The sequence below is a fragment of the Octopus sinensis genome, linkage group LG2 (genome assembly GCF_006345805.1).
Source record: "Octopus sinensis linkage group LG2, ASM634580v1, whole genome shotgun sequence".
Classification (NCBI taxonomy): Eukaryota; Metazoa; Mollusca; class Cephalopoda; order Octopoda; family Octopodidae; genus Octopus; species Octopus sinensis.
The window spans coordinates 203,648,441-203,655,432 of NC_042998.1; positions in this window are offsets into that span (position 1 = coordinate 203,648,441).

Genomic DNA, 6,992 nt, shown 5'->3' on the forward strand with positions numbered 1-6,992 from the left:
CCACCTCAGGTTATAAAAGGCGCCAGCAAATCACTATTTTTCGTCTTTGGTTCTAGTCCTTCTCAGGACTAACCTCTGTCCACAGAGTGACTCAGCCAGTTCCAGTTCCAGCAACAGACGACCAGACCAGCCAGTCATGTTCCTGCTCCAGTAGCGCCGACGCCATCATCATCGTCATCCTTCAACCTTCACGTCGTCTCCATCTTCGTCGCCTTCATCTCCACCAACAGTAATACGTACACGGCAACTCGCTCAGGTTTAAACTCCACGCTGTTGTGAATACTCACCAAGGTAAACAGCTCAGTCAGCCTGCGATATTCCTGTATCAAGTAACCCGGCATGGCATAATAACCACAACCTCTGTACGTGTAGTAACCGGTGCTGCCTCGTGACCTCAACCTCTTTTACAGAACTACAACTGCTGTGTAACCTTACTACGAACTGGTAAATCAACTCCATCTTGTCTAAAATACCCTAAGAGACTCTTTTCCATGCTCTGTATTTTGTTTTGCCCGCATACACCTTGTTTGTACTTCTGTCGCACACACGAACACACAGACACAAACACTTGTCGCATGCGCACAGACACTCCACTTTGCTAGCACCCATACTTTATCTTATTGTACACATCTGTAAATAAAGTCTTCTCTCTCAAACAGTAGAACGGTTGTCGTCCGCATTATTCCTTTTGGCACTTATTCTTTTATATCGTGTATTTGGCTTCTTCTTTTGTTAGGGTGACCGTGCAGCGTTAAAAAGGAGACATTTCTGTCACCAACCCCTTACGTACGGTTGTTTTCCCTACAAGTCTGTCAAGATCTCCGTCCACGTGCCGCTGATGACTCCTCCGAAAATCATCACCCGGTGACGAGAGTTAGGTCTACGGGTACGACCCCGAGACGAAGCAGTAGCCATCACAATGGAAGAACCCTTCACCTCCACGGTTGAAGAAGCTACGGCAGAGCTGTAGCTCAGTCAAGAGCGTGCTCATCGTTTTTTTCTTCGACATCCGCCGTATTGGGCATCGAGAGTTCGTTCTCCGAGGACCAGACCGTCAATTGAGAGTTTTACTGCGACGTTATGAAGTCTTTGAAGGAGGGCATTCAGCGAAGGCGATCAGTTCTGTGGAGCGTGAAGAATTGGATTCTTCACGACGACAATGCACCCTGTCACTGACCCTCCTCACTCGCGAGTTTCTCGCCAAAAACTGCAGATGTCGCTCCCACACCCATCCTATTCACCAGGTTTAGCACTTGCAGATTTCCATCACTTCCCCAAGATGAAAATCCAATTCAAAGGTCACCGTTTTAACACCATTGTCGAGATCAAAAGCGAATCGAAGAAGGTTCTCGACTCGGTTACGGAGAACGACTTCCAGATCGGATTCCAAAAGTGACAGGAACTCTGGGACCCGAGAATTGTAGCACAAGGGGACTCTTTTGAAAGAGGTGATGTTAAAACTTAGGTAAATAAGTTATTTTTTTATTAAACATTATTACTCCGGGAACTTTTTGATACCAACTCGTAGAATCACTTTATTACTTTGTCTTCCCCTTTTGAAAGGGATTTGAATTCTATTTCTAGCGATCTGTGCGGCGCTGTAGAAGCGAATCCAACCGCTTCAACCCACCTAGTTGCATTAGTTTCTCTGACAGAAAAATATATTTAAGGGAAAGACTGTTGACATTTAGCTCTCTGATCGAGCAGATCTATAAACAGAGGCGTTACAACCGTGACCTTCCATTCTGTTTGTATATCAGGAACTGAACTACATTATTCAGTGAATCTTTCTTTATAAAAGAACGATACTGTGTTATTTGACGTAAATTTGATAGTTATTTCTAGCAGGTCGAGAAAGTGCGTAAGGGTCTCTTCGTTTGATTGTGTACAAAATATGTTTCCAGTCCGAGATAAAGCAATTTTCTATGAAATAAGATTCCAAGACATTTTTTGGTGTCATAAATAAAACGAAATGAAAATATAAAATAACTCCCAGTCCCACCCACCCGCCCACCGTTTAATAATTAGCGTTGGTTTGTTTATATCCCCGTTACCTAGCAATTTGGCAAAAAAAGATTAGAAGAATAGGAACCAGGCTTCGAAACAGACACACAATAATAATAATAATAATAATAATAATAATAATAATAATAATAATAATAATAATAATTTTTTTCTTATAAGAAAGTCCCAAACAAGGCGAGAAGTCACTTAGTGTAAGAGACTCTGAAAAAGGAAGAAATTGCAATGAGAGTAACGAAGAGTTCAGGTGAGAGAAAGTGGGGAAATGATGAGATGGAAGAAAGTTCCAAAGTTTGGCAATTCGAGGGAAAAAGCGACGACCGTCGAACAAACAAACAAACAAACAAATAGACGAACAAACAAACAAATATAATCAAAGGAGTTGATTTGATCGCTAAAAACCCTTCAGGGCGGTACTCCAGCATGGCCACAGTCCAATGAATGAAATAAAAAGCTAAAAAGAGATAAATATAAAATTCGCTCCTGTAAATATCACAAAAAATATTGCTGTTGTTATTGAAGCGAAGGTCAGACCAGATGGATTTATACCAATTAACGAAAGCCATTCCAACCATGGCAATACCTTTGATTCGCGCCTACATTTCTCATAAAATAATCCATATTTAAGGGCAGTTGCGTGACTTATTAGAATCGTAGTTCACAGCGTAAACTTCAGGTGATTGAACTAAGGGAAATAACTTATTAGGATTTGTTTTAGAGTTAAGCCCCTTTAGTTATCTTGAAATGATTCAACACGAAGCTTTGTCAGTGAACAAGTCACGGTCTGAAAGCGACGAAAATATTTTGACAAATTAAACTTAAATGTTGGAGTGAATCTAACGGTTTTGTATGTTTCTTAAATGGCTTGTAAACACCGTCCACGCTGCAAATATTTTCGTTCCAGCACACGATCTCAGATCAAGTCACTCGCTATGCAAGTACATCTCCGAAATAATTTTTGTTTAAATAATATTCCTTTTAATGTGGCGAGCTGGCAGAATCGTTAGCAACGCCGAGGTCGACTTTGCCTTTCACCCTTTCGGGGTCGATTAAATAAGTACCAGTTATGCACTGGGATAGATATAATCAACTTAATCCATTTGTCTGTCCTTGTTTGTCCTCTCTGTGTTTAGCTCCTTGTGGGTAGTAAAGAAATAGGTATTTAGCCTGCCGCTTCGTTCTGAGTTCAAATTCCGCCGAGGTTGACTTTGCCTTTCACCCTTTCGGGGTCGATAAATTAAGTACCTGTTGTGTACTGGAGTCGATGTAATCGACTGGCCCCCTGCCCCCAAATCTTGGCCCTTGTGTGCCTTGAATAGAAAAGAATAATATTCCTTTTCCCATTTCCTGATGATGCCATCTGTAAATATTGGAGATTTTGTTGCAAGAACTCCTCTACAAGCTTCGAAAATAAAAAAATTGTTGTGATGCAATTATTTACATTATTTACATTATTTACATTTGACGGATATTTGTCCTCATCTTGTTTGTTGTTAACACAACGTTTCGGCTGATATACCCTCCAGCCTTCATCAGGTGTCTTGGAAAAAATTCGAAATAATTATTAGTATTAATAATTATTAGTATTATTGTAATAATAACATCGAATGAGAACCCAGGGCTCGGCAAAAGAGAACGATAGAATAAGTACTCGGCTTACAAAGAATAAGTCCTGCGGTTGATTTGCTGGACTAAAAAGCGGTGCTCCAGCATGGCCGCAGTCAAATGACTGAAACAAATAAAAGAGTAAAAAAGTAAGGATGATAAAACTCCGAGTTTCTGATGTCGGGGCGGAAACCCACGCCGGCATCTCTTCAGTTATCGGGCCATCGGAAAAAATGCTATGAAAATGATCGTTAAAACAAAGGGGAAATGCTGTGTGATTGACCGTTATTAAGACAAAGGAGTTATTTGAATGACCGCTAAGTGGGGGGAGGGTGTAAAGGTAAGGGAGTAAAAATGTTCATAGTAATCGCGTAAGCCCGCATGTCCATACATACACATGCGCGCCCGCACATCCACGTACATGTGCCTATATGTATATACTCATCCACCCTCAATTGAAACACACACATGCTCACCCACACATTCGCCAAAAAATATATACATACTCGCATACACTCGTATACACACGCGCGCACAAAAAAGGTTCATACACACGTCTATATACACACATGCACAAGAAAAGACAGGGCTAAAGGCAAAATATAGAAAAATGTGTAAAAAAATTGAAAAGGGCTTGCACCTCCCGACCCACATCCGTCTTGAGGCAACCTCTAACAAGCTTCAAAATATCAGGTAAGCAATCATTTCAAAGTCGACAAGACTGGCCTTCTTCAGGAGAGCATTCTATAGAGACAAAACCTGAACTACAAAGCTGGGCCTTCAAGATCGCTCTGGTGGTGCATTACCACATTTATCGTTGTTTCCACTGGTGAAAGCATTCCTGGAATTCCTTTTTGGGGATAGTGAGCAGCTGCTACCTTGTTGCATTCTCTTGGATTTCTCCAACGTCTTGAAATCTTGTTGAGGTTTTCCCCTAAGAAGACTGAACCTTGGTTTCGGAATCATAGCCATAGAACTAAGATTCGTTTTCAAAAAATTTTTCGTCTTCCTCAGCAAAATCAAGGAGATTCTGTGCATCTGAAAACCGGTCTTCTTTTTGAGACGACCGCACTCTACACACACTACTGCTAAATACTGTTATAAACAACAGAAGTGTGCGTGAACGATATAACTTAACACTGAGTGCTTTTAGCTCTGTTATCATAGCAACAATCCTAATACTTTTTGATCAGACTAAACATTGGTAAGCTATTCCTATACTATTGATTTAAAGTAAAAAATATGTATATATATATATAAACAAAATAAAATTTTGTCACGGTATGACACATCTTGATAATACAACGTGATAATACATCGTGATAATACAACGTGATAATACAACGTGATAATACAACGTGATAATACATTGAGATAATACAACGTGATAATGCAACGTGATAATATAACGTGACTCGGAGTTTCATATCGAAAGATAATGATAGATCGATAGCCACTACACATTCTTTATTTTCTCTCCCTATTTCTTTCTATGTTCCTTTCTGTGGAAGAGCGTAGGCTCGAAACGTTAAAGACTTTCTTCGCTTCCCGAGCGTTAAGCTAATACACATGTTTGTTGTCTGCACCACCTGTCTTCATCTTTTTTTTTTTTTTGTTAATTCTCCCCCGATATAAGATAATCGTCGGACGATAAAAAATACAACAATTCTGTACCTGGATATCAGTAAAATATTTGAATGGTTATTTTCTTCCGAGCAGAGCTTCCAGTATTGAATTATAAGTCCAGAGATTTGATAAACCTATTACACGTTAATATTTACTGGTGGATTAAGGTGGCGAGGTAGCAGAGTTGTTAACACGCCGGGTAAAATATTTTAACGGAACTTCGTCCGTCTTTATGTTCTGAGTTCAGAGGTTGACTTTTATCCTTTCGGGGGTCGATAAAGTAAGTACCAGTTGAGCACTGGTATCAATGTAATCGACTTAAATTCTCCCTAAAATTTCTGGCCTTGTGCCAAAACTTGAAACCAGTATATCTAATGGTGGATGAGTTATTTACCCGTGGACTTGTTAAAAGCATTGAGAGTGATTACCGTTGGGTGGTGAATCAACTATTTTAGGATTATAAATATGGAAAGGAAAAGGGCTGAGGAGAGTTTAAGGGGTTGGCTGGGATTATGCTCACCCACAATTCAGCGGTAAGTGAATATATATAAAGGCGGCGAGCTGGCAGAAAGGTTAGCACGTCGGGCGAAATGCTTAGCGGTATTTCGTCTGCCGCTACGTTCTGAGTTCAAATTCCGCCGAGGTCGACTTTGCCTTTCATCCTTTCGGGGTCGATAAATAAGTACCAGTTACGCACTGGAGTCGATATAATCGACTTAATCCCTTTGTCTGTCCTTGTTTATCCCCTCTGTGTTTAGCCCCTTGTGGGTAGTCAAGAAATAGGTATTTCGTCTGCCGCTACGTTCTGAGTTCAAATTCCGCCGAGGTCGACTTTGCCTTTCATCCTTTCGGGGTCGAGTAAATAAGTACCAGTTACGCTCTGGGGTCGATATAATCGAATTAATCCGTTTGTTGTCTTTGTTTGTCCCCTCTGTGTTTAGCCCCTTGTGGGCAATAAAGAAATAGGTAAGTGAATTGTGGGTGATCATATGAAGAGCAGAAGAAGAGGAGGATAGAGAAAGGAAAAAATAAGAGAAGGGGAGTGTGTGTATGTGTGTACACTGTATGAAGATAAGAGCTACTACTAGTTTGTTGCTGTGAAGACGCGTTGTCAGGCAGGATTTTATAACATGCCTTGTGTCTCCAAGCAATCTTCTGGCTTTGAACATTGTATTTGAAAATCTGGACTTTGGTGCATGAGAAACCACGAGAAAAAAACCCCACAGAAATATGAAGCAGATTTCGTCTTTTCTCATGTTTTTTCATATACCAGCGCCTGATTTTCAAATAGAACAGACCATGGGCTCAGAGCCCGAAATTGCTTGAAGACACAAGGTATGTTATAATAAAGTGCCATGCCACGTGTCTTCGCAGCAAGAAACTAGAAGTGGTTGTTATCTTTATATTATGTACATTAAATGACATTTATCTCTCACTGGATGCAATATTTTTTGGGGGTTGATCTTATCTTGACGCAAATCAATAATCTGAATATATATATATATATATATATATATATATATATATATATATATATATATATATATATATATATGTATGTATGTATTATGTATGTGTGTGTGCTTGTATGCATGTGTGTGTATATATACATATATACATACATATGTATATATATATGTATGTGCGTATATATATATATATATATATATATATATATATATATATATATATATACATACATATACACACATACACACACACACATACACACTCATAAT